This window comes from Ornithorhynchus anatinus, chromosome 5 (genome assembly GCF_004115215.2).
Source record: "Ornithorhynchus anatinus isolate Pmale09 chromosome 5, mOrnAna1.pri.v4, whole genome shotgun sequence".
NCBI classification, from domain to species: Eukaryota; Metazoa; Chordata; class Mammalia; order Monotremata; family Ornithorhynchidae; genus Ornithorhynchus; species Ornithorhynchus anatinus.
The window spans coordinates 17872555-17900174 of NC_041732.1; the positions used below are offsets into that span (position 1 = coordinate 17872555).

Consider the following 27620-nt stretch of genomic DNA (forward strand, 5'->3'; position numbering starts at 1 on the left):
AAGTGGTGGAAGTGGGATGAGAACGCGGGCACTTCTGACTCCCAGGCCCGGGCTCTACCCACCATCCTTCTGTTTGGGAAGATCTTTGCAGACAAACCAACAACCTCTGAGCAGATCCTGGAGTCGGGAAGATTGTTCGTTTCCCAGAAAATGGAGAGAAAATGAAGAGGGAGACTTGGTGGGTCCTCTGTGTCAAAAGGAGAATCTGAGAGGAAGCCAAAGGCAGGAAGGAAAGGAAGACAGTGAGGCAGGAAAGCAGAAAGGCAAAAAGGAAGAAGGAAGGAAGAAGAAAAGCAGAAAGGAAGAAGGAAGGAAAAAATGAAGAAGAAAGGAGGAAGAAAGGAAGAAAAGAAGAAAGGAAGGGAGAAAAAGGCAAGGCTCTCAGGAAACTAGAATAATTACACTGTTCGTGAACTTCGCTTGGAGGGACACCAGGAGGCCCCAACAGTCAATTTAGTGGTGTTTACTGAGTGTTTACTGTGTGCAGAGCACTGTACTAAGCACTTTGGAGAGGACAATGGGGTCGGTAGGCTTGAATCCCCGCCCTCAAGGACCTTATACTCAAGCAGGGGAGACAGGCAGTAAAATAAAATGCAGGTAGGGGAAAGGACAGAGTTCAAGTATCTGTACATCAGTACTGAGTGTGAGAGGGAGGTGAATTACGTAAGGACCGGGGTCTAATCCCAGTTCTGCCACTTGTCTGCGGTGTGACCTTGGGCAAGTCACTTCACTTCTCTGGGCCTCAGTTCCCTCATCTGCAAAATGGGGATTCAATACCTGCTCTCCCTCCCACTTAAACAGAGAGCCCCGGGTGGGATCTGCTTATCTTGTATCTACTCCAACCCTTAGTACAATGCCTGGCTTATAGTAAGCACTTTAACAAATATCACATTTATTATTACTATTATTAAGTGCAAAGGTGACATAGGAGCAGAAAAATAGGGTGGGGAGATGAGAAATGAGGCAGAGAAAGCCTCTTGGAGGAGATGTGATTTAGGGGGGGGTTGAAGATAGGGAGAGTCCGTCAGATAGGAAGGGGGAGTGAGCACCAGACCAGAGGGAGGACGTGATGGCGTGACTGCCTCGTATCCACCCCAGCGCTTAGAAGAGTGCTTGGCACAGAGTAAGCCCATAACAAACACCACAATTATTATTACAGACGAGATCGAGGTAAAGTGAGTAGGGGGGGATTAAAGGAGCGAAGTGGGTGCTCTGGGTTACAGTGGGAGAGGAGCAAGATGAGGTAGGAGTGGGCAAGCTGACTGAGTCCTTCAAAGCTGATGGTGAGGAGTTTCTGCCTGATGTGGAGGGGGATGAACATCCATTGAGAAATAGCCCGAGGAAGAAAAGAAAAAGCAAAGTTGGAGGGGTGGGGGGAAGAGAGACAACCCAAATCTGCCCACAACATGTTTACTATCTAGGGAGGGAGGGAGACATGAATAGAAATCAATAAATTACAGATGTGGAAACAAGTGCTGTGGGGCTGGGAGGGGGGATGAATAAAGGGAGTGAGTCAGGGTGACAGAAAAGGGAGTGGGAGAAGAGCTCTAGATTGTAAACTCATTGTGGGCAGGGAATGTACTCTCCTGAGAGCTTAACAGAGTGCTTTGCACACAGCAAGCGCCCAATAAATACGTTTGAATGAATGAATCAATGTATGAATGAATAAGTGTTCAATAAATACAATGGAACTGACTACCTAGGTCAGGAATTGACCAGCGCTTGCCCTGGTGCTCCTTCCGCTCTCTTTCCTGGGTCCTTTCCCTTTTTCCCTTTTCCTCTCACTTCTTCCCCCCCATCTCTTCCTCCCTCCCTACTCCCCTCCTCTCTTAGGAGAGAGGGGATGGCAAAGACGCCGGACAGATATCACTGGTGGAGTTGAAAGGGGACCGAAATCCAGAGGAGAGGATCGAATCGGAGGCAAATGTGAGGGCCAAGCCAACCAGCCCCTCCTATTAATATCACTTAGCACCCCTTCCCCCACAGTGGTCACAAGTTGAGGCCTGGAGTAAATCCAACCCTAGCCGCGGAGCATCGGTTTACTCTGCCGAGGGAAGGTGGGGGTTGTTTACTGTCTGCTAGGGCCCCGATCCAGGGAAGGGACACGGGACACAGGAGGGGAAAAGGAGATGGAGGAAATGGGATGAGAAAAAGAAAAGACAAGGAATTGAAGGTGAAAGAGAGAAGCGGAAGTTGGGGGAATCGATCAATCGATCAATGGTATTTATTGAGCACTTACTATGTGCGGAGCACTGGACTAAGCACTTGGGAGAGTAAAATCACTCAAAGGCATCTGTTAGTGCTTACTGTGTGTAGAACACTGTACTAAGCACTTGGGAGAGTACAATCAATTAATCAGTGGTATTTATTGAGCACTTACTGTGTGCAGAGCACTAATAATAAAAATAATAGTGATGATATCTGTAAAGTGCTTACTCTGTTCCAAGCATTGGTCGAAACGCGGGGGTGGATACACGTTAATCAGGTTGGACTCAGTCCCTGCCCCGCCAAGGTCTCCCAGACTTAATCCCCGTTCCCGGAGGAGGGAACGGAGGCTCGTAGAAGTGAAGTGACTTGCCCAAGGTCACACAGCAGACACGTGGTGGAGGCAGGACTAGAACCCAGGTCCTTCTGACTCCCAGGCCCGGGCTCTAACCACTAGGCCACGATGCTTCTCCAGGAGCAGGAGAAAATAGCCATCCTAGCGCCTTCTATGGTCGTCTAGTGCCCACGTACCCAGGCCCACAGACCCACCACATGCTACACAGATACCTTGCCAAGCAAAACTGGGCAAGACTCAAAGGCCTGGCAATCTTGAAGATGGATAAAACCGGGAATTGAGAGCAGTGATGGATGCGAAGAAAGGACTGGTTGTAATATTATTATTACTAATAATTGTTTTTATTATTATTACTAATAATGACAATTGTAACATTTGCTAAGAGCTTACCGTGTGCCAGGAACCACACTAAGCACTGGGGTGGATACAAACAGATCGCGTTGACCACAGTCCCTGTCATTCAGTTGTATTTTTTGAGTGCTTTCTGCGTGCAGAACACTGTACAAAGCACTCGGGAGAGGACAATATACCATTAAACGGACACATTCCCTGCCCACAAGGAGCTGGCCCGTGGGGCTCACAGTCTTAATCCCCGTTTTCCAGATGAGGGAACCGAGTCGCAGAGAAGTGAAGTGTCTTGCCTGGGGCGGCACAGCGGACGAGTGGCGGAGCCGAGATTAGATTCTGACTCCCGGGCCCGGGCTCGATCTACGAGGCTTCTCTACTCCATGACATCGCCTTGTCGAGAAAGTCACGCCCTGCATGTGACACCGGGCTGGACACCTCGTGGGATATATTTCACTCCTACCGGAATTCCCCGAAGAAACTCTACCTGAAACTTGAGACGTCTTTTCGCCGCTCCTTTGGGCCAGCACTGTAACAGATGATTTCTTCTGCCTAGGAGGAAAGAGAATTCAAGGATTACAGTTGCATCTGGAAAGCTTGCACAACAGAAGTTGCGGTCTATGCGTGTTTACTATTATAGAAGAGGGTTTCGGCTTTCCCTGGCTAAGTTAAATAGCTGCCTCCTCTCTCACCCTCTCCTGCCTAGGCAACTTTATTTGGGATCGATTTTGAGAGAGACTCATTCGCTACACTTTTAAGTGACTTTTTAGCTAGTCAACAACACGGGAGGTCTAGTAGATAGAGCCCGGGCCAAGGGGTCAGAAGGACCGGGGTTCTAATCCCAACCCTGCCGCATGTCTGCTGTGTGACCTTGGGCAAGACTCTTAATTTTTGTGTGCTTCAGTTACCTCATCTGTAAAATGGGGATTAAGACTGTGAACTCCCTGTGTGGCATGGACCGTGTCCAACCTGATTACTTTGCATCTACCCCAGCGCTTCGAACAGTGCTTGGCGCATAGTAAATGATTACCAAACGTTTGTCTCCCCCTCTAGACTGTAAGCTCGCTGTGGCCAGAGAATGTGTCTGTTTAATTATTGTGTTATCCTCCCCCAAGATCTTAGATCAGTGCTCTGCACACCGTAAGTGCTCAATAAACACGACTGAATGAACAAATGCCATTTTTTAAAAAAAGGTGCTTGGACCAGCATGGGGGCTTGGATGGAGAGGAAGGGGAGGATTATTATCAAATGTCATAAAAGAAATATTTTCACTATCAGAAACCAAAATGTTAAACTCCGACTTCAGCTGAATAGTGCTGGAGAGATCTACAGAGAGAATTTCCAGGCAGCGTTTCAATTCCGAACTATAAATTAATAATAAAATAATAACTGTGGTATTTGTTAAGCGCTTGCTAGGTGATAGGCACTGTTCTAAGCCCTGGAGTAGGTACAAGAAAATCAGGTCGGACCAAGTCCCTGTCCCACCTGGGGCTCACGGTCTCAATCCCCATTTTACAGGTAAGGGAACTGAGGCCCAGAGAAGTCCAAGGTCACCCAGCAGACACGTGGCAGAGCCGGGATTAGAACCCACATCCTCTGGTTCCCAGGCACAGGCTCTTTTAACTAGGCCAATCTATCAAGCCATCTTTTTTACTGCACCCTGACCTCATCTCTCCTGTCGCTGAACCCTTGCTTACCCCCACACAGGTTATTTGGAATTCCCTCCCGCCGCTCTCCCCATCTTCAAGGTCCTGCTGAAATCACATCTCCTCCGGAAAGCCTTCCCTGATAGATCATTCACCTTCTGTGTCCGCCCCCGTCCCCCACAACTGCCTCTGCAACCCTTCCGCATCACCTCAACACTTGGTGACTATTTAACCCCTCTCTCCTGTAATACTTAATCAATCAATGCTATATACTGAGCGCTTACCTTGCGCAGGGGATGTACTCAGAACTTGGGAGAGTTAAATACAACAGATTTGGTAGACGCGTTTCTTGACTTCCATACAGATTTTTGTAGCCTCTTGTTTTCTCCTATCTGCAAGTTATTCTGGTGCCTGCCTCCCCCCTAGGCTATAAATCGATCATCCTATCCCAACTGGCTGACCGCATCAGCCTCCTTTCTGATCTCCCAACCTCCTGTCTCTCCCCGCTTGAGTCTATACTTCACTCTGCTGCCCGCATTATCTTTCTACAGAAACGCTCTGGGCACGTCACCCTCCTCCTCAAAAATCTCCAGTGGTTGCCTATCAGCCTTCGTACGAAGCAAAAACTCCTCACTGTTGACTTCAAAGCTGTCCATCCCTTTGCCCCCTCCTACCTCACCTCCCTTCTCTCCTTCTGCAGCCCAACCCCGCACAATCCGCTCCTCTGGTGCCGCCCACCTCCTCACCGTCCCCCGTTCTCACCTATCCAGCCGTTGACCCCTGGCCCACGTCCTCCCACTGTCCTGGAATGTCCTCCCTCCTCATCTCCACCAAACTAACTCTCTTCCCCTCTTCAAGGCCCTACTGAGAGCTCACCTCCTCCAGAAGGCCTTCCCAGACTGCGCTCCCCCCTTTCCCTCTGCTCCTCCTCCCCTCTCCATTTCCCCATACTCCTTCCCTCTGCTCTTCCCCCTTCCCCTCCCCACGGCACTTGTGCATATTTGTATATATTATTCGTTACTCTATTTATTCTGTTAATGATTTGTATGTATCCATGACTGTATTTATCTTGATGGTATTGACGCCTGACTGCTTGTTTTATTTTGTTGTCTGTCTTCCCCGTTTAGACTGCGAGCCCGTCGTTGGGCAGGGATTGTCTCTATCTGTTGCCGAATTGTCCATTCCAAGCGCTTAGTCCAGTGCTCTGCATATAGTAAGTGCTCAATAAATACAATTGAATGAATGAACGAATCCCCCCTCCCAGCCCCACGGCACTTATGAATCGGAATAGATAAATGACAGATATGGACAAGTCAGTCTTCCCCTCTAGACCGTAAGCTCGCTATGGGCAGGGAATGTGCCTGTTATATTGCTCTACTGTATCCTCCCAAGCACTCAGTACAGTGCTCTGCACACAGTAAGTGCCCAATAAATATGACTGACTGACAGGTTCGGTGAATACTGGAGAAGAAGCATGGCCTCGTGGATGGAACACGGGCCTGGGAATCCTAGGACCTGGGTTCTAATCCGGGCTCTGCCTTTTATCTGCTGTTTGACCTTGGGCAAGTCTTGTAACTTCTCTGGGGCTCAGTTGCTTCATTTGTAAAATGGGAATTAAGGCTAGACTCGAGAGGGTAAGCTCGTTGTGGGCGGGGAATGGGTCTGTTTATTGTTATATTGTACTCTCCCAAGCGCTTAGTACAGTGATCTGCCCACAGAAAGTGCTCAATAAATACGACTGAATGAACGAATGAATAAATGACTGTGAGCCCCCCGTGGGACATGGACTGTGTCCGACCTGATTACCTTGTATCTACCTCAGCATTTAGTACAGTGCCTGGCATATAGTAAGCGCTTAATAGGTACCATGAAAAAAAACCCCCAAAACCCCTTCAGATTGATTACAGTCTAAGGTCCCTGCCTCTCCAGACTTACAAATTGGGAAGCAGCAAGCTTCTGAATGTCACCCTTCCAGGAAAAGTAATCTAATCTCGCTCCTAATCCACCCCACCCACTGGTCTGTGGGAGGAGATCCACACTCTGACATTCAGTTTGTTATCCAAGGGCTCACCGTGGGTGGAGGTTCAAGGAATCTCAAATTAAAAGCTTGTTTGATTTATGGATCCTTCCCCCATTTTCCAACTGGGCCCTCCCGGGAAGACAGGAGAAAAAGGGAGGGGTTAGCGAGGGCCAAAAATACTCCTCTAAGGAGCTTCCCGATCACATCACAGCAGCCAGGGAATGCGGATGGTGCGGAGTCACCCATGGTTCCTATCAAACAATTGACCGTTAGTTTATTTTAGAGAAGCAGCTTGGCCTAGTGGACAAAGCACTGGCCTGGGAGTCAGCAGGACCTGGGTTCTAATCCCGGCTCCGCCACTTGTCTGCCCGGTGACCTCGGGCAAGTCACTTTGCTTCTCTCTGCCTCAGTTCCCTCATCTCTAAAATGGGGACGAAGACTGTGAGCCCCATGCGGGACAGGCACTGTGTTCAATCTGATTCGCTTGTCTAGGGTTCACAGCCTTCATCGCCATATTAGAGATGAGGTAACTGAGGGCCAGAGAAGTGAAGTGACTCTCCCAAGGACCCACAGACAGATGGCAGAGCCGGGATTAGAACCCCGGTCCTTCTGACCCCCAGGCCCACGCTCTCTCCGCTAAGCCTTTCTGCTTATCCACTAATTGGAGCCAAACACATGTATTTGGGCTTCGGTGATCTGGAGTTGTCAAAACTCGGTGTTTTTTCCAGAAATATCACGAGATCATACCCTTGAATGCCATGGCTTGCATGTCCTTTGGAGTGGCCAGAGAGATCCTGGTCAACGGTCAAGAATCAACAGCATTTAAGAAGCCCTCTGCCCATCCAGAAAAGGACACGAGGACTTTGGATCCAATCTGGTGTCGGAGGAGTGAGCCAATCGGTCAGTCAATCATATTTACTGAGCACCTCCCCTTGTGCAGTACACTGCATGAAGCACTAGGGAGAGGACAATAGAACAATCAACAGACATATTCCCTTGTAGTCGGGACGGGGAGACAGACATTAATAGAAATAAATAAATGACAGCTATGGACATGGGTGCTGTGGGGCTGGGAGGAGGGGGCTGAACAAAGGGAGCAAGTCAGGTTGACGAAGAAGAGGAAAGGAGGGCTTAGTCAGGGAAGGCCTCTTGGAGGAGATGGGCCTTCAAAAAGATTTTGAAGGTGGGGTGGGGGGAGAGTTCTGGTTGGGGTGGGAGCTCTTCCTCCCTGAAGCCGGGGGTGGACTTCTCGTCCACGGGTTGCCCGAGTAAGAAGGCGGAGGCTGCAGAGAGCCTTCTGTGGTCTCTAATCTCACGAGAATCTGAAGACCCTTGGCTCCAACCAGCCCCCTCTCTCTCCCTCCTCCTCTCCCTCCCCAAACCTCCACACATGACCTAGGGGGTCTGGCTTCCTTAAGGCCGCCCTCTGACCCCCAGAGCCGGGTCTAACGTCCGAGGCTGCCCTGGTTCGTCGCTCACTCACCGTCCCCTTCCTAACACTTTGAGAGAGCTTCCTGTGGGAAATGGGGTGGGATGACAGTTTGATTACCAGGTTAAACCATCTTTGGAGCTCTTACAGTCCATCAGTGGCATTTATTGAGCGCTTCCTACTATTTCTAATAATAACAATAATAAATAATTATGGTATTTGTTAAGCGCTTCCTATGTGACAGGCACTGTACTAAGCACGGGGGTAGATATTGTCGGCTGTATGACTGTGGGCAAGTCACTTAACTTCTCTGTGCCTCAGTTCCCTCATCTGTAAAATGGGGATTAAGACTGTGAGCCCCACGAGGGACAACCTGATTCCCCTATGTCTACCCCAGCGCTTAGAACAGTGCTCGGCACATAGTAAGCGCTTAACAAATACCAACATTATTATTATTATTATACAAGCAAATCGGGTTGGACACAGTCCCTGTCCCACGTGGGGCTCACAGTCTCCATCCCCATTTCCCAGATGAGGGGACTGAAGCCCAGAGAAGTGAAGTGACTTGCCCAAGGTCACACAGCCGACAAGTGGCAGGGCTGGGATGAGAACCCAGGACTCCCAGGCCCATGCTCTATCCACTACGCCACACTGCCGCTCAGTATGCTTCTTACCTGTGTGCAAAGCACTGAACTAAGCGCTCGAGAGACTACCATAGGCCGTAGGTTCTAATCTCAGCTCACGTGTCGGCTGTGTGACCTGGGGCGAGTCGCTTCGCTTCTCTGGGCTTCAGTTACCTCATCTGGAAAATGGGGATTGAGACTGTGAGCCCCATGTAGGACAAGGGCTGGGGCCAACCAGACTCGCTTGGATCCACCCCCGTGCATATTACAGTGCCTGGCACATAGTAAGCGCTTAACAGATACCACGGTTATTATTAAGATTAATAATAGTCCGCCCGGGCGGCGGTTTAGGGCTGCTTTTTCTCCGGTCTCGCTCGGCTCTCCGGGCCAGGGATATCGGATTGGCCAGTGGCTACTCACCAACTTCAGACTACAAGGCCCAGGTTGCCCTCTGATGTCCCGTCCTGCTTACAGCAAGCAAGAAAGACTTGCTCCAGTAGCAAACCAACAAGAAGAATTCATTCATTCATCTTCATTGAGCTCTTACTGTGCGCAGAGCACCGTACTAGGCGCTTGGGAGAGTACAGTGGAACAATAAACAGACACATTCCCTGCCCACAGTGAGCTCACCGTCTAGAGGGGGGGACAGACACTGACCTAAATAAATCCATGACAGAGATGGACATAAAATGCTCTGGGGCCGGGAGCGGGGATGAATGGAGGGAGCAAGTCAGGGCGGCGCAGAGTGGAGCGGACATTTCAATATGGGAAAAGCAGAATTCAGTGGGGAAATCACCCCCCGTCCGATCTGACTCCTTTTAAAGCAGCAGCGTGGCTCGGTGGAAAGAGCACAGGCTTGGGACTCAGAGGTCATGGGTTCGAATCCCCGCTCTGCCACTTGTCAGCTGTGTGACTGTGGGCAAGTCACTTTACTTCTCTGGGCCTCAGTGACCTCATCTGTAAAATGGGGATTAAGACTGTGAGCCTCACGTGGGACAACCTGATTACCCTGTATCTACCCCAGGGCTTAGAACAGTGGTCTGCACATAGTAAGCGCTTAACAAATACCACCAGATATCGAAGGAGCCCAGCTCTCTCTCTTAAATAGATACAAAAGTCTGGTTCTTGAAGAAATAATTCCAAGCAGGAATAGTTCTGCGATTCAATCAATACATAGAGAAGCAGTGTGGCTTAGTGGAAAGAGCCTGGGTTGGGGAGTCAGAGCGTGTGGGTTCTAATCCCGGCTCCGCCACTTGTCTGTTGTGTCACGTTGGGCAAGTAACTTAACATCTCCGTGCCTCAGTTACCTCATCTGTAAAAGGGGAATAAAACCGTGACCCCATGTGGGATAGCCTGATTACCTTGTATCTACCCCAGCATTTAGAACAGGGCTTGGCACATAGTAAGCACTTAACAAATCACATTATTATTTTATTATTATTACTACTACTAAAAATAATGATCGATGGCATTTATTGAACCCTGACTGTATGCAGAGCACTGTGCTGAATGCTTGGGATAGTACAACATCACAATCTCCCAGCCCACAGTGAGTTTACAGTGGAGAGAGGGATACCTACATTAATAGAAATAAATAATTTATAAGGATATAAATAAATTGATATAAATAAGCAATATATCTAACAATGCAAATGAATACATATATAGCAATAGGGGGCTTTATTTAGAAATAAATATAAATACAGATAAATAATTTAAAAATTATAATTTACAGATAGTTGCGGATTCCAGACTAACGACGGCGTGGAATTTTTTCCAGCGCCCGTATCTTTCTGGAGCTCTTTCATTCATTCAGTCAGTCATATTCATTGAGCACTTAGTGTGTGCAGGGCACCGTACTAAACACCTGGAAGAGTACAACAGAACAATAAACAGACACATTCTCCGCCCTCATTCTCCGTCCACAGTTTCTTGACTGAGAAAACCATCTCAATGAATTGATTCAACTGTATTTACTGAGCGCTTACTGCGTGCAGAGCACCGTACTCTTCCCCACACTCGAGATGGGGAAGGCAGACATTATTACCCTCATTTTCCAGATATCGAAACTGTAGCCGAGGGAGAGCCAAGTGACTCACCCAAGGTCACACGGGCAGCTAGTGGCCGATCTTGGCCTAGAACCCGGGACTACTAACTCCCAACTGATGTTCTTTCCGTATGGGCTTCCCTCTGACTCTCCGGGACCACCCAGATCCTAAGACGGGGCTTGAGAGATGCTCTTCCCTTTCCTTCCCAAGCAGGAGGATGGTCCTGGAGGCAGAGGGATGAATCAGAGAGCTCTCTGCTCCTCCCGGCCCAGCAAACCCGCCATCGTGGCTGCTCCTGCCGGTCTTCTTAGCAGCTCCGTTCTTCACCCTGTCCCCAGTCTGGACAGATCTCTCCTTCGCTGCGCTCCGTGAGTCCGAATGACCTGTGAACCGGAAAAAAAAAAATGATCTCCGTACCTCTTCTATGTACACTGGCATGAGATCTGGAAGACGGCACATTTATTCCTCGCAGGTTCCAAAGGGCTCAGTGGGGAAAATGTTTGTAAGCACCACCCGATCCTGACTGGTTTTTTTTTGAAATGTTTGTTACACACTTGCTGTGTGCCAGGCACTGTGCTGAGCACTGGAGTAGATACAAATTAATCAGGTTGGACCCAATCCGTTACCCATACGGGGCCCACGAAAAGCAGCGTGGGCTCAGTGGAAAGAGCCCGGGTTTGGGAGTCAGAGGTCGTGCGTTCGAATCCCGGCTCCACCACTTGTCAGCTGTGTGGCCTGGGGCAAGTCACTTCACTTCTCTGGGCCTCAGGTCCCTCATCTCTAAAATGGGGATGAAGACTGTGAGCCCTGCGTGGGACAACAAGCAAGAACAGTGCTTGGCACATAGTAAGCGCTTAACAAATACCAACACTAGTATTATTATTATTCTCTGGGCCTCAGTTACCTCTACTGTAGGATCAAGACTGTGAGCCCCATGTAGGGCAACCTGATTACCTTGTATCTCCCCCAGCGCTTAGAACAGTGCTCGGTACATAGTAAGCGCTTAACAAATGCCATCATTATTATCATTATTATTATTATTATTTATAATAATCCTCATTTAACGGATGAGGTAACTGAGGCCCAGAGAACTGAAGTGACTTACCCAAGGTCTCACAGCAGACATGTGATGGAGTAGGGATTAGAAGCCAGGTCTTTCTGACTCCCAGGCCCACGGGCTATCTACTAGGCCACGCTGCTTCTCACCTACTTAGACTGGGAAAACCATGAGGGACAGAGACTGGGTCTGCCCTGATTATCTCGACTCTACCCCGGCGCTCAGTACAGTGCTCGATCCTCAGTAAGCCCTGAGCAAACTCTTATTAAGTTATTTGCCCGAAGACACACAGCAAGCAAGTGGCAGAGTCAAGATTAGAACCCAGGTCCTCTGAATCCCAGACCTTTGCCCTTTCCACCAAGACAGGTTGCTTCTTGCAATCAGTCCATCGGTGGTATATTTGGAGTATTTACTGTGTGCGGAGCACTGAGATAAATGCATGGGAGAATAATAATTACAGTATTTGTTAAGCACTTACTGTGTGCCTGGCACTATTCTAAACAGTGGATAAAAGTGCTGGATAGAGTGCAAAATAACAGAATTGGAAGATCCAATCTCTGTCCATGAGGAGCTTACAGGCTACAGGAGGAAATAGATATTATAATAAATTACAGACAGGGGAAATAGAGTAAAAGGGAATACACATAAACTCCTTCCTCTCCAAAATCCTTGAGCCATGTGTCTACTCCCGCTGTCTCAAGTTCCTTTCCAATGCTCTAACCTACACAACGGAAAGGACGGGGAGGGAACACGAAGATGTAGTCAGGGAAGATCTCTTAAAAGAAATGTGCTTTTAGAAGGGTTTTGAAGGTGAAGAGAAGGGTAGCCTCTCCAAAATGAAGGCAGAGTTCCAGATCTAAGGGAGGACACGGGCAAGGGGTCGGCAGTGGGATAGACGAGGCGGAGGTACGGAAAGCTCCTCAGGCGGAGCGTGTGCATTGGGTTGCAGTAGATCAGCGAAGAGGAGGGAGAGTGGTGAGGGAGTGACTTAAAGCGCACGGTCGGGAGTTTCTGTTTGACGCGGAGGCAGAAGGGCAACTATTAGAGTGGAGAGAGGTGGACTGAATGGTTTCAGAAAAACGATCCGACCAGCAGAACGAAGGATGACTGGAGAGGGGCGAGACAGACGGGAGGGGGAGAGACGCATCGGCGAGGAGGCCGATGCGCTAGTCAAAGGAGGGAAATAACGAGTGCCTGGATCGGCGGCGTAGCAGTTTGGATGGAGAAGAAAGGGGGGATTTTTGTGATGCCGTGAAGGTCGGACCGGCGGGGTCGTAGGACGTATTGAATGTGTGAGTGGAATGAAGAAGAGGAGTCGAGGACAATGCCGAGGTTGTGGACGTTTGAGAAAGGGAGGAGGATGGTGCTGTCTACAGTGATAAGACAATTAAGGGAGGACAGGGTTCGGGCGGGAAGACGAGGAGTTCTGTTTTGGCCACGTTAAGTTTGAGGTGTCGGAGGGACATCCTAGTAGAGATATCCTGAAGGCGGGAGGAAACGCGAGACTGCAGAGAAGGAGAGAGGTCAGGGCTGGAGGGGTGGATGTGGGAATCATCTGCTTAGGGATGGTAGTTGAAGTGGAGGGAAAGAAAAAGTTCTCCAAGGGAGAGAGTGTAGATGGAGAACAGAAGGCAATGGCAACTTCCACAGTTAGAGGGTGGGAGACGGAGGAGGAGCCTTTCACGGAGACGGAGGAGGAGAGGTCAGAGGGATGGGAGGAGAACCAGGAGAGGCCAGTCGGAGAAGCCAAGGATGGTGTTTCTAGGAGGAGACTGTGTGAAAAACACACAAGGAGGACTAGGATGGAGTAGTGGCTACTGTATTTGGGTGGTCACCAGCGACCTAAGCCCCCTCTCAGGATCAGACCCAGAGAGTTTCCAGTACTCTATCAGTCTCAGCTATGGGAGGGAGCATCAGGCAGAGGCCTACCCATGCCATTCCTAGCTTGGGCAGTGGCTAGCGAGCGAAAGGCCATCTGCTACCTGTGCCGGGCAGCGGCAGCATGGGAGAGAATCGAGGGCAGAGACTCAAGTCGACCGCGCGGAAGATGGCAACGGTCAAACCACTTTGGGATTTGTCCCAAGAAAACTCTACGGATCCACTACCAGAACGACTGCAGATGGAGGTGGGGCGTTCTGGGAGAGATGTGTCCGTGCCATCGCTATGGGTCGGAGACGACTCGACGGCATATGACGTCAGTGGCCTTAGAGAGGGTCACCTCTGTGTCTTGAAATCAATTATATTTTCTGAGCTCTTACCGTACCTAGCGCTTGGGAGAGAACATTACAAAAGAGTCGGTAGACACGTTCCCTGCCCACGATGAGAAAGGGGTAGAAGCCGGACTGCGGGGGTTCGAGGAGAGTATTGGAATGGAACTCGAGACAGCGAGCGTAGACAAATGGCTCAAAGATTTTGGAGAGGAAGGGTAGGAGGGAGACGGGGTGGTAACTGGAGGGAGCCGTGAGGTGGGGTTCTTTTAGGATAGGGGCTACATGGGCATGTTTGAAAGCATGGGGTCAGGAATAATAATAATAATAATAACTGTGGCATCTGTTAAGCACTTACTATGTGCCGAGCACTGTCCTAAGTCACTGGGGTAGATCCAAAGTGATCAGGTTGGACACGGTCCCTGTCCCACTTGGGGCCCACAGTCTTCATCCCCATTTTCCAGATGAGGGAACCGAGGCAAAGAGAAATGAACTGGTTTAGACTGTGAGCCCGTCACTGGGGCAGGGATTGTCTCTATCTGTTGCCGAATTGTCCATTCCAAGCGCTTAGTACAGTGCTCCGCACAAAGTCGGCGCTCAGTAAATACTATTGAGTGAATGGTTTGTCCAAGGTAACAGAGCAGGCCTGGGCAAGGGTGGGCAACTGGAGGGAAGGGAGAAGGAAGGTTCCTTGCTGATCAGGGAGGAAACTGTGGTCTAAGGGTGACTCGGGGAGCTAGCGGAAAAACTGGGCTTTTCATTCATTCATTCGATCGCATTTATTGAGCGCTCACTGTGTGCAGAGCACTAAGCGCTTGGAAAGTACAATTCAGCAACAAAGAGAGACGATCCCTCTCCACAACGGGCTAGCAGTCTAGAAGGGGGGAGACAGACATCAAAACAAGTAGAGGCATCGACAGCATCGATATAAATCAATAGAATTGTAGATATATACACATCGAAACCAGTAAACAGGCGTTAATATAAATAAATAGAATTACGGATATGTACATATATGCACAGGTGCTATGGGGCGGGGAGGGAGGGTAGAGAAGAGGGAGCGAGTCGGGGCGACGGGGAGCGGACGGGGAGCGAGGAAAAGGGGACCTAGTCCGGGAAGGCCACCTGGAGGAGGGGAGCCTTCAGGAGGGCTTTGGGGGGTGGAGAGTGTGATTTTGATCGATCATCCATCAGTCAGTCAACCAACCGACAGCATCTACTGAGTGCAGAGCACTGCATTAAGCACTTGGAAGAGCACAGTCAAAGCAGTGCCAATGACCCCTGTCGACGCCGTTCGGGAAGCAGCACGGCGTAGTGGAGAGAGAGTCCGGGCCTGGGGGTCAGAAGGACCTGGATTCTAATCCCGGCTCTGCCGCTTCTCTGCTGTGTGACCTTGGGCGAGTCACTTCACTTCTCTGGGCCTCAGTTACCTCACCTGGAAAATGGAGATTATTATCATTAACAATAATAATAATAGGGGTATCTGTTCAGCTCTTACTATGTGCCAACCGCTGTTGTAAGTGCTGGGGTAGATACGAGGCCATCAGGTTATCCCACGTGGGCCTCGCAGTCTTAATCCCCATTTTCCAGATGAGGTCACTGAGGCACAGAGAAGTGAAGTGACTTGCCCAACGTCACACAGCTGACAAGTGGCGGAGGCGGCATTAGAACCCACGACCAAGATTAAGACTGTGAGTCCCATGTGGGACAGGGACTGTGTCCAGCCCACCGATTTGCTTGTAACCACCCCGTTGCTTAGTACGGTACCCGGCACATAGAAAGCGCTTAACAAATACCACAATTATTATTACTAATAAGGAGATTCCAGTGTAGTGGACTCAGCATCAGCTTCCCCGCTGGTCAGTCAATCGATCGATCAACGAATCAGCCGCTCTCGCTTTTATTTTTTTTTTTATGGTATCTGTTAAGCGCTCTCCATGTTCCAGGCTCTGTACTAAGTGCTCTACTTAGACATGAGTTAATCAAGTTGGACTCCGTCCCACATAGAGATAACTGAGTCTCCTCCAGCGCCGGTTTACTCACTGGGTGCCGATTCATCCATTTATTCATTCAGTCATATCTCTTCTGTCTCGCTGCCCACCCCTTACCCGCGCCCTCCCCCTAGCTCCCTTCCCTTCGTTCCTGCTGTCGTATTTATTGAGCTCCTACTGTGTGCAGAGCACTGGATTAAGTGCTTGGAAAGTACAAATAAAGCAAATAAAGGGAGACAATCCCTGCCCACAGCGGGCTCACCTCCATAGACGCCAAGGCCACCACCTTCAAAGCACTGCTGAGGTCACACCTCCTCCAAGAGGCCTTTCCCGATTGAGCCCTCTTTCACCTCTCTGCCGGTCACGTTCTCGCTGGGGTGCAGTGTGCAAAGACTGATGACGTAGGTCGGGGATCAATACACCAGTGTGTTTACCCAACGAGAGACAGTGGGAGGAGGACCGATAAACGATCTGTCATGCGGGAGAGTGAGGATGAGGAAGCCCAAGGTCGTTCGTTTGAATTTATTCCGAAAGGCAGATAATAATAATAAATAATAAGTATGGAATTTGTAGATTGCTTACTACGTGCCAGGCACTGCACTAAGCGCTGGGGTGGATACGAGCGGATCGGGATGGACACAGTCCCCGTCCCACAGGGGCTCGCGATCCTGATCCCGGTTTTACAGATGAGGGGACTGAGGGTCAGAGAAGTGAAGCGACTTGCCCAAGGTCACACACAGAAGACACGTGGCGGAGCCGGGATTGGCACCTATGACCTTCTGACGCTCGGGGCCCGGCTCTAGCCACTAGGCCGTGCCGCTTCTCTGGGAGGAGAGATGGGGTCGGGTTGGTCCTCAGTAATAATAATTGTGGTATTGTTAAGCACTTACTATGTGCCAGACACTGTTCTAAGCACTGGGTTCGAGTCATGCCCGCTCCCAGCCCCACAGCACTCGGGTCCATAGACTGTGAGCTCATGGCGGATGGGAACTGTCACTGTTCATTATTGCATTGTACTTTCCTAAGCGCACATTAAGCGCTTAATAAATACGATTGAATGAATGAATGAATGAGCAATTTAGTGATTTCTATTAGTGGCTGTTTCCCCCTCTAGACTGTAAGCTTGTTGTGGGCAAGAGTTGTGCCTGTTTATTGTCATTTTGTACTCTCCCAAGCGCTCAGCACAGTGCTCCGCACACAGAAAGCCCTAAATGAACACGATTAGGTGAATACAAGGTAATCGGGTTGGACAAGTTCCCTGTCCCCCTTGAGGCTCACACTCTTAACCCTCATTTTCCAGATGAGGGAACTGAGGCCCAGGGAAGTGAGGTGACTTACCCAAGGTCACACAGCAGACACGTGGCCGAGACGGGGTTAGAACCCATGACCTTCTGACTCCCAGGCTCATACTCTAGGTCATGCTGCTTCTCAGGCTGCCTTGAAGTCAGAGGACCTGGGTTCTAATTCATTCAAAAGTATTTATTGAGCTCTTACTATGTGCAGAGCACTGTACTAAGTGCTTGGAATGGACAATTTGGGCAACAGAGACAATCCCTGCTCAGTGACGGGCTCACAGTCTGATCCCAATTCTGCCGATTCCGTTAGTCGCTTCACTTCTCACCGCCTCGGTTACCTCATTTGGGTAAGGGGGATTCAATTCTCCTCCCTTCAAAATAGACTGTGAGGCCCATGTGGACGGGGACTGTGTCCAACCCTATAAACTTGCATCTACCTCAGTGCTTAGAACAGTGCTTGGCACACAGTAAGCACTCAACGGATACGATTCAATTTTATTTTAATGCCAAAGGCATTAAAATGCCCTCCCACACCCAACTTGTGCCCTTATCCGCATCCTAACGCTTAGCTGCAGGAACTCCTGAGTCCCGTCAGGTAAACTGTGAGCTCCATGTGGGACAGGGACTGTGACCAACCCGATTTGCTTGCATCCACCCCAGTGCTTAGTACAGTGCCTGGCACACAGTAAATGCTAAACAAATACCAAAATTACTAAATTATTATTACTATAAACTGTAGGATGTGCGGGTCTCGTCCTCCTACTCCGCTTTCACCCTAGCCCAAAGACCACCAGCCCTCACCCCAGCCACAACACCCCCAAGCAGCGTGGCTCAGTGGAAAGAGGCCGGGCTGGGGAGTCAGAGGTCCTGGGTTCAAATCCCACTCCGCCGCTTGTCAGCTGTGTGACTTTGGGTAAGTCACTTGACTTCTCTGGGCCTCTGTTCCCTCATCCGCAAAATGGGCATGAAGACTGTGAGCCCCAGGTGGGACAGCCTGATCACCTTGTACCGTCCCCAGCGCTTAGAACAGTGCTTGGCACATAGTAAGCGCTTAACATATGCCATCATCATTATTATTACTAGACCCCCCAAGACCTCCAAGACCCCTAGCCCCAACCCTAGCCTAAAACCCCGGCAACAAACAAGCTAGACTTAATCCTATCCCAAGCATCTCCGATCTTAACCCTAGTCCAAACATCCCTAGCCTTACTCTAGCCCGAGCGGCCCAGCCCAAACTGTAGCCCAAGCACCCCTAGTCATGGGTTCTAATCCCGGCTCCATCACTTATCAGCTGTGTCACTTTGGGCAAGTCACTTCACTTCTCTGGGTCTCAGTGACCTCATCTGTAAAATGGGGGATTAAGACTGTGAGCCCCAAATGGGACAACCTGATTAACTTGTATCTACCCCAGTGCTCAGAAAAGTGCTCGGCACATAGTAAGTGCTCAACAAATGCCATTATTATTATTATTATTATCACCCCTAGTCTCATCATCACCCTAACCATAGCCCAAGCACCCCTAGCTTTATTCATTCATTCATTCAATAGTATTTATTGAGAACTTATTATGTGCAGAGCACTGTACTAAGCGCTTGGAATGTACAAATCGGTAACAGATAGAGACAGTCCCTGCCCTCTGACGGGTTTACAGTCTAATTGGGGGACACAGACAGACCAAAACAATAGCAATAAATAGAATCAAGGGGATGAACATCTCATTAAAACACTAGCAAATAAATAGAATCAAGGTGATGTACATCTCATTAACAAAATAATAGAATCAAGGTGATGTACATCTTATTAACAAAATAAATAGGGTAATGAAAATTTATACAGTTGAGCGGATGAGTACAGTGCTGAGGGGAGGGGAAGGGAGAGGGGGAGGAGCAGAGAGAAAGGGGGGGGAAGAGGGATTATCTGAGGAGAGGTGAAGAGGGGTAGAGGGGGAGCAGAGGCAGCAGAGGGAAAGGGGGGAGCTCAGTCTGGGAAGGCCTCTTGGAAAAGGTGAGCTCTCAGTAGGGTTTTGAAGAGGGGAAGAGAATTAGTTTGGCGGAGGTGAGAAGGGAGGGCATTCCAGGACCGCGGGAGGATGTGGGCCAGGGGTCAACGGCGGGATAGGGGAGAACGGGGGACGGTGAGGAGGTGGGCGGCGGAGGAGCGGAGTGCGGGGTGGGCAATAGAAAGAGAGAAGGGAGGTGAGGTAGGAGGGAGCAAGGGGATGGACAGCTTTGAAGCCAACAGTGAGAAGTTTTTGTTTTGTGCGGAGGTCGATAGGCAACCACAGGAGGTTTTTAAGAAGGGGAGTGACATGCCCAGAGCATTTCTGCAGGAAGATGAGCCGGACGGCGGAATGAAGAATAGACTGGAGCGGGGAGAGACGGGGGAAGGGAAATCAGAGAGAAGGCTGACACGATAATCCAGCCGGGATATTACGAGAGCCTGTAACAGTAAAATAGCCATTTGTGTGGAGAGGAAAGGGCGGATCTTGGCAAGATTATAAAGGTGAGACGGGCAGGTTTTGGTGACGGATCGATTGTGTGGGGTGAACAAGAGAGCCGAGTCAAAGACGACACCGAGGTTGCAGGCCCGAGAGATGGGAAGGATGGTCGTACCATCCATGGTGATAGGGAAGTCAGGAAGAGGACAGGGCTTGGGAGGGAAGATGAGGAACTCAGTTTTGGACATGTTGAGTTTTAGGTGGTGGGCAGACATCCAGGTAGAGACATCTTGGAGGCAGGAGGAGATACGAGCCTGAAGGGAGGGGGAGAGGAGAGGTGCAGAGATGTAGATCTGTGTGTCATCTGCATACAGATGATAGTTGAAGCCGTGAGAGCGGATGAGTTCATCAAGGGAGTGTATACAGAGAACAGAAGAGGGCCAAGAACTGACCCCTGAGGAACCCCAACAGTTAGAGGATGGGAGGGGGAAGAGGAGCCTGCGAAGGAGATCGAGAATGAACGGCCAGAGAGATGAGGAGAACCGGGAGAGGGCAGAGTCCGTGAAGCCAAAATGAGATAAGGTGTGGAGGAGAAGGGGATGGTCGACAGTGTCAAAGGCAGCTGAGAGGTCAAGGAGGATTAGGATAGAGTAGGAGACATTGGATTTGGCAAGAAGGAGGTCACGGGTGACCTTTGAGAGAGCAGTCTCGGTAGAGTGGAGGACACGGAAGCCAGATCGGAGGCGGTCCAGGAGAGAATGGGAGTTAAGGAATTGTAGGCAGCGAGGGTAGACGTCTCGTTCTAGGAGCTTGGAAAGGAAGGGTAGTAGGGAGATAGGGCGATAACTGGAAGGGGAAGTGGGGTCGAGAGACGATTTTTTTAGGATAGGGGAGACATGGGCATATTTGAAGGCAGAGGGGAAGAAGCCATTGGAGAGTGAATGTTTAAAGATAGAAGTTAAGGAGGGGAGGAGGGCAGGGGCGATGGTTTTTATAAGGTGAGTGGGAATGGGGTCCGAGGCGCAGGTGGAGGGGCTGGCACTTGCGAGGAGGGAGATCTCCTCTGAGGATACTGCAGGGAAGGATGGGAAAGTAGGGGAGAGGGTTGGTGGGGGGGGGAAGGCAGGAGGGGGAGGGGTGACTTTGGGGAGCTCAGACCTGATTGTGTTAATTTTCGTGATGAAGTAGGTGGCCAGATCCTTGGGGGTGAGGGATGGGGGAGGGGGAGGAACAGGGGGCCTGAGGAGAGAATTAAAGGTCCGGAACATTTGGCAGGGGTGCCAATGAGGGAAGAAAAGAAGTTTTGCCTGGCAGAGGAGAGAGTTAAGGCAGGAAAGGATATATTTGAAATGGATAAGGTCGGCTTGGTGCTTGGACCTTCGCCAGCAGCGCTCGGCAGCTCGAGTATAGGAGCGTAGGAGGCAGTCAGAGGCAGTGACCCAGGGCTGTGGGTTAGTGGAGCGAGAGCGGCGGAGGGAGAGGGGGGCGAGAGAGTTGAGATCAGTAGAGAGGGTGGAGTTGAGAGCGGTAACCTGATCATCGAGAGTAGGAAGAGAGGACGGGGGGGCAAGGTGGGGAGAGATGCTTTTGGAGAGATGGATGGGATCAAGAGAGCGGAGGTCTCTGTGGGGGAGTGGTATAGATTTGCAGGGGGAAAGAGTGTGAAAGATGAGGCAGGTGAGAAGGTTATGGTCTGAGAGAGGGATTTCAGAGTTGGCGAGGGAGGAGACAGTGCAGCGGTACGAGATGACGAGATCGAAGGTGTGACCGAGTCGGTGAGTGGGCGCGGTATGGTGGAGCAGGTGGTCGGCAGACGAGGAGCGATAGCAGGCGGGCGGCAGCGGAGTCACCGGGTACATCCATGTGGATGCTGAAGTCTCCGAGGATCAGAGTGGGCAGAGAGAAGGAGAGAAGGAAGGTGAGAGAGGCGTCTAGGTGGTTGAAGAAGTCGGTGGTGGGATCGGGAGGGCGGTAGATGACAGCTACAAGTATCTGGAGGGGGTGGTAGAGGCGAATGATATGGGCTTCGAAAGAGGGGAAGGAGAGGGAAGGGGGAGGAGGGATAGTGCGGAAGCGGCAACGGGGTGCGAGGAGGAAGCCGACGCCTCCTCCCTTTCCGGTGAGTCTGGAGGAGTGGGAGAAGGAGAGGCCACCGCTGGAGAGGGCAGCGGAGGAGACCGTGTCTTCGGGAGTGAGCCACGTTTCCGAAAGGAGGAGAGAGCGGGAAAGGAAAAGGTCAAGGGTGAAAGGTAGTTTACCTGTAATGGAGCGGGGGTTCCAGAGGCCACACTTGAAAGTAGCTGTGGGTGCAAGGCGGGGAGAGCCGGGAGAGGGGAGGGTTTGGATGGGAAGGAGGTGGTGGGGCCCTGGACGGGGAGAGGGGGAGGAGGTGTGGCGGTGGGACGGGGGACTGGGATGGGGCGTGGGTGGGGAAGAGGGAAGGGGGGAGGGTGGGAGGAGGGGGTTTGGTGGGGGGGAGAGTAGGGGGAGGGGGAAGAGGGGTGGCGCTGGTAAAGCGGGGTTCTAGGGCTGGGGGAGAGGAGAGGGGGAGGAAGCAGAGGAGAGAGCGGGAAAGAGCTGAGCGGGAGGGGGAAGGGGAAGGAGAGGATTGGGAGGGGCAGATGGGAGGAGGGGGGTGGAAGGACATGGTGAGGCCAGAGACGTAGGTGGCAGCACCGACAACAATTAACGATATCATGTGAAAGCGGTAATCTAGTAACACGATACAATAAAATAGTATTAATAAGCGGGTGACGACCAGGGTCGGGGATTGACTTGATCAAAATCAAAGTCAAAAGGCCAGCTGCAAGGAGAGTCCCGGGGCTCATGTCCAAATGTCTCTGAGGAGGCGGCGGGAGCCTTGAGGATGTCCGGGGTGGGTTGTGGGCGTAGGCGGCGGCTGAGGTAAGGTAGCACAGTGAGAACAACGACATCGTTGCCCGGGGCGGGGGAGATCAATCACCTCACGGGGGAAGAGGGAGTGAGGGCTTCCCAAAATGGCCGCTTCAGGCGGAGTGGGGGGAGAGCGGTTGGGGAGCACAATGTCCCAAGGCCCGAGGTGGGAGGAGCAGGGGAGCACAATGTCCCCAGGCCGAGCAGGGCAGCACAATGTCCCCAGGCCCGAGCAGGGGAACACAATGTCCCCAGGCCCGAGCAGGGCAGTACAATGTCCCCAGCCCCGAGCAGGGCAGCACAATGTCCCCAGGCCCGAGCAGGGGAACACAATGTCCCCAGGCCCGAGCAGGGCAGTACAATGTCCCCAGCCCCGAGCAGGGCAGCACAATGTCCCCAGGCCCGAGCAGGGGAACACAATGTCCCCGGGCCCGAGCAGGGGAGCACAATGTCCCCGGGCCCGAGCAGGGGAGCACAATGTCCCCGGGCCCGAGCAGGGGAGCACAATGGGAGCTGGTGGCTGGGGGCTGCGGGGGGAGGGGGGAGGTATCCTTAGTGTCGGAGTCCTTGAGCGGGGGTGCAGAGGTCCGGGTTGCAGGGCTGACTATAAGCCCGGGGGCGGGTCACAGAGGACTGATAGCGTGGTTCCAAGGAAACAGAGGTCTCGAGTCGATGTGGCGGCGATGTCTGGAGGAGAAAGGTTCGGCCGGGAATAGGGGATGGGCGGTCCAATGCTCAGCCCCAAGGGAGCGGAGCCCACGTGGCGATGGATCCAAAGGGCCGGGCGGTCCCAAGGCTCACCCCAACTCTAACCCAAACACTCCTAGCCTGATTCTAGCCCAAGCGCCCCTAGTCTTATCCTAGCCCTCATCGTAGCCCAATCACCCTAGGGTTTGGGCTGGGGGTCTTTGAGCTAGTTTCAGGGCTGGGGTGGGTTTGGCTAGGGTGAAGGCCAGCGGCCCTGGGGCTAGGGAAATAGCGGAGTAGGAAGACGAGACCCGCGCATCCTGCAGTTTACCTGAAGGGACCCAGGAGATCCTGCAGCCAAGCGTTAGGATGCCGATAAGGGCACGAGTTGGGTGTGGGAGAGGGCCTTTGGCATTAAAAAAAAATTAATCGGAGCTGTTAAGTGCTTACTAGGTGTCAAACACTGTTCTAAGCGTCGAGGTAGCAAGTTTATATGATTGGACAGAGTCCCTGTCCTGCGTGAGGCTCACGGTGTGTTTTGGAGAGGAGGACTGAATCCCCATTTTGCACTCCTAACCATAGTTCAAGCACCCCTAGCTTTATCCTACCCGTAACTATAACCCAAACACCCCTAGCCTTATTCTAGCCCCAGCACGCCAGCCCTAACCCTGGCCCGAGCACCTTAGCCTTTTCCTAGCCCTAACCGTAGCCCAAGCTCGTCTCGTCTTATGCTTTCGAGTCGTCTCTGACCCACGGCTACGCCACGGGCACATCTCTCCCGGAGGGCCCCACCTCCATCTGCAATCATCCCGGCAGTGTATCCGTCGAGTTTTCTTGGTTAAAAATCTGGAAGTGGTTTACCACCGTCTCCTTCCGTGCAGTCAACTACAGTCTCCACCCTCGACTCCCTCTCGTGCCGCTGCTGCCCAGTAAGGGTGAGTTTTGACATGTAGCAGGCGGCCTTCCACCGGCCAGCCACTGGCCGAGGTAGGAATGGAAATGCTAGGCCTCTGCTTGACTCTCCCTCCCATTGTCGAAACTGGTAGAGGACTGGAAACTCAACAGGTGAGACCCTGAGAGAGGGTAGCCCAAGCAGCTCTCCTTCTTCAAATGCCGTCGGACCGTTTCCGATCCACAGGGATTCCGTGAACCCGCTCTCTGCAGCACGTCCCGGCGTCTGCCCTCCAAGTCGTTCTGCTACGTATGTATCCCTAGGGCTTTCCTGGTTTTAAAAAAAGTAAGGAAGTGGCTTACCACTGCCTTCTTCCGTGCAGTGAAAAACTCGAGTCTGCGCTGTGGTCTTTGATCAACGTTTCGATCACCTGATCACCCACCTTTGACTCTTTCCCGTGCCTCTGCCGCCCAGCACGGCTGAAGCGACTTTGTCCGACTCTTTGGCTCGGGTCTTTCCATTTTGGGTCACCCGTGAGTGGCAGAGCTCTATGTTTCAACGGCATACGCAAACTCTCCTGCCACGAGAAGGCGTCGAGTCACGGGAGAGAGCTCTATCCCACCCCTGACTATAGCCCAAACACCCCTAGCCGTATCCTAGCCCAAGCACCCCTAGCCCAAAGAACCCTAGCCCTGATCCCGGCGCCGAACCCCTACAGCCCTAACCCCAAATGGTGTGGGAAGAAAGATTTCCAAATGTGATATCCAGCTGCTAGGTTCTAGCAAAGGGTGGGAAATCTGAATCCCCGGGGGAATGGGTGTCGGGGAGAAGCACGGAGTCCTGGAGGAGACTTCTGAACGGGAAGGGGAAACCCGATCGCATGACGAGACGACTGTCAACATTCCAACCTAGAAATCTCTATACAACTTACCAAACGCTCTTTGGTCTGAGGGAATAGCAGAGCGGAACATATTTTTTCCGTTAAGCAGAATGTAGGTCCAAAAGGTCGTTTTGGGAAACGAGTGTGTGTTTTCCCCTCTGCGGTCATCGACGATTCTGGGTTAGATGCCGGGCACCGGATGCTGGGAGCGGTGGGGCCTCCCGGAAAGCGCCCGGGGCCTGGGAGCCAGAAGACCGGGGTTCTAATCCTGGCTCCACTGCTTACCCACTGAATGATCTTGGAGCAGTCACTTAACTTCTCTGCGCCTCAGTTTCCTCATCTGCAAAATGGGGATTCAAACCCTCTTGTTCTCTCTCCTACTTTGACTGTGAGCCCCATGTGAGATAGGGACTGTGCTTCTGACCTGATGATCTTATTCTCTATCACACTGTTCAGTACAGCGCTTGGCCCGGAGCGCTTAACAAACGTTATTATTATTATTATCATCATCATTATTATGAGTATTATAATACTCATGGTTGGGGATGGTGAGCGGGCACTCTCACCATTGTAGCTTTCTGTTTGGTAACCCAGTTTGCAAGCGTGGCCTAGTGGCTAAAACCCAGGCCTGGGAGTCAGAAAGACCTGAGTTCTCATCCCGGCTCCGCCACTTGTCTGCCGTGTGACCCTGAGTGTCACTTCACTTCTCTGGGCCTCAGTCCCCTCATCTGGAAAACGGGGATGAAGACTGTGAGCCCCAAGTCGGACCGGGACGGCGTCCAACCCGATTTGCTCGAATCCGCCCCAGAGCTTAGTACAGTGCTTGGCACGTAGAAAGCGCTTAACAGATACCGCGATTATTCTTATTTCTCTTCCGTAAATTTCTCCAAACCCTTCTGGAACCTGCCAATATTTTCTGCCTCAACAACCTTCTGTGGTAAATCCCATAGGATTATCCTCCCTGCTGAGGGGAAGAAAGGTTTCCTTTTGTTTGCCAATGCCCTGCTTCAGCGGGTTCCTTCTCACCCAGGTGTCATGGGAGCTGGTTGAACAACAATTCCCCGTTTGCCCTGCCCATTCCTCCGAGAGATCCGTAGACTTAATTGCGATATCTGTTAAGCACTTACTATGCACCAGGCACCGTTCTAAGCGCCGGGGCGAAGAGGAGATAATCGGGTCGCACACAGTCCCCGTCCCGCGGAGGGGCTCGCGACCTTGATCCCCATCTCCCAGGGGAGGTCACTTCCAGGGAAGTGAAGCGACCGGCCCAAGGTCGCACGGCCGACGCACGGCCGAGTCGGGATCCTTCTGACTCCCGGGCCCCGGGCTCTAGCCACTAGGCCACGCCGCTCCCCATCCCGTCCACCAGCCTCCGTCTTTCCGGGCGACGGAGTCTGAATCACCATCAGTGAATGCCTTAATGGGATGCTGCGTGACCCTGGGCAAGGCACTTCACTCCTCTGGGCCTCAGCGACCTCATCCGTGAAATGGGGAGTGAAACCGTGAGCCCCACGTGGGCTGTAAGCTCCTTGCGTCGTCCTCTCCCAAGGTCTTAGCGCTGAGCTCTGCACACAGTAAGCGCTCAATAAACGCGATGGACTGAATGAATGACAGGGACTGTGTCCAACCCACCCCCCAGGGTTCGTTATTCACCCCATCGTTCAGTACATCGCCCGGCGCGGTGTAAGCCATTAACACATACGTCATTAAGAGGCCGAGTAGAAGGTGAGACGGGAGCTCCAGACGGGTCTAGATCTGGGTTCGAGTGGCAGATGTGCCGGAGTCCTTGTTCCGGGTGGGCGGGGGGGGAGTGGGCGTGGAGGGGGAAGGGGTCTAGGAAGGAGTCGCGTAATCACAGCTCCGACCCCAACAACCCTCCTTCACCTCCCCCCGCCCCCCAGGGTGCAGTCTCCATGCCAACCACAGATCAGCTTTGTCCCCCGATGCCCAGGTGCCCCATTAGTTCCTTTACCACAGGTGTCGGAGTGGGACTCGTTGGTACCCAAGGGCCTAACGGAAACCGCCAACTGAGGCAGACAACAAAAATGGGGAAGCCCCGTCCCCTCAACCAGCATCGTCCTCTCTGGCTGCGGGGTGGGGGGTGGGGGAAGGGGCTGGGGCAAGGGGGGCGGTCTGAGCCCCCTGAGGAGTGGGCTGCCTGGGGAGAAGGGCTGGGGGGGCTTGTCATCCCACGGGTCGGGCCAGTCACCGGCGAAGAGAAGCGGCCCGGCTTGGTGGCCGCGAGGACCTGGGTTCTCATCCCGACTGCCCCCACGTGTCTGCTGTGTGACCCCGGGCGAGTCGCTTCCCTTCTCGGGGCCTCAGTTCCCTCCTCTGGAAAATGGGGGTGAAGAGTGTGAGCCTCACGTGGGACCGGGACTGGGTCCCACCCGATCGGCTTGTATCTCCCCCAGGGCTTAGAACAGAGCTTGGCACCGAGTAAGCCCTTAGCAAGCACGATAACGGTTATTATTCCTCAAGCGGCATGGGGTGGGGAGGGGGTGGTCCCGGGGTCCCGGGAGTCCGGCCTCCCCTCCCTCCCTCCCTCCCTCCCTCCAACCAGGGGGAGGGGCTCGGTGCCCCCGCCCCCGCCCCGCTCACAATCCCCACG

At 52.0% G+C, this 27620-nt stretch overlaps 1 long non-coding RNA gene across 1 annotated transcript; it reads right to left on the minus strand.

Moving 5' to 3' along the window:
* On the minus strand, window positions 1-11060 carry LOC114812215. The gene is made up of 3 exons (XR_003759864.2): window positions 10723-11060; window positions 3393-3457; window positions 1-117 (listed from the first exon to the last, which is right to left on the minus strand). It is a non-coding gene; the product is annotated as an uncharacterized LOC114812215 (long non-coding RNA).
* Window positions 11061-27620: the final 16560 nt, after the last annotated feature.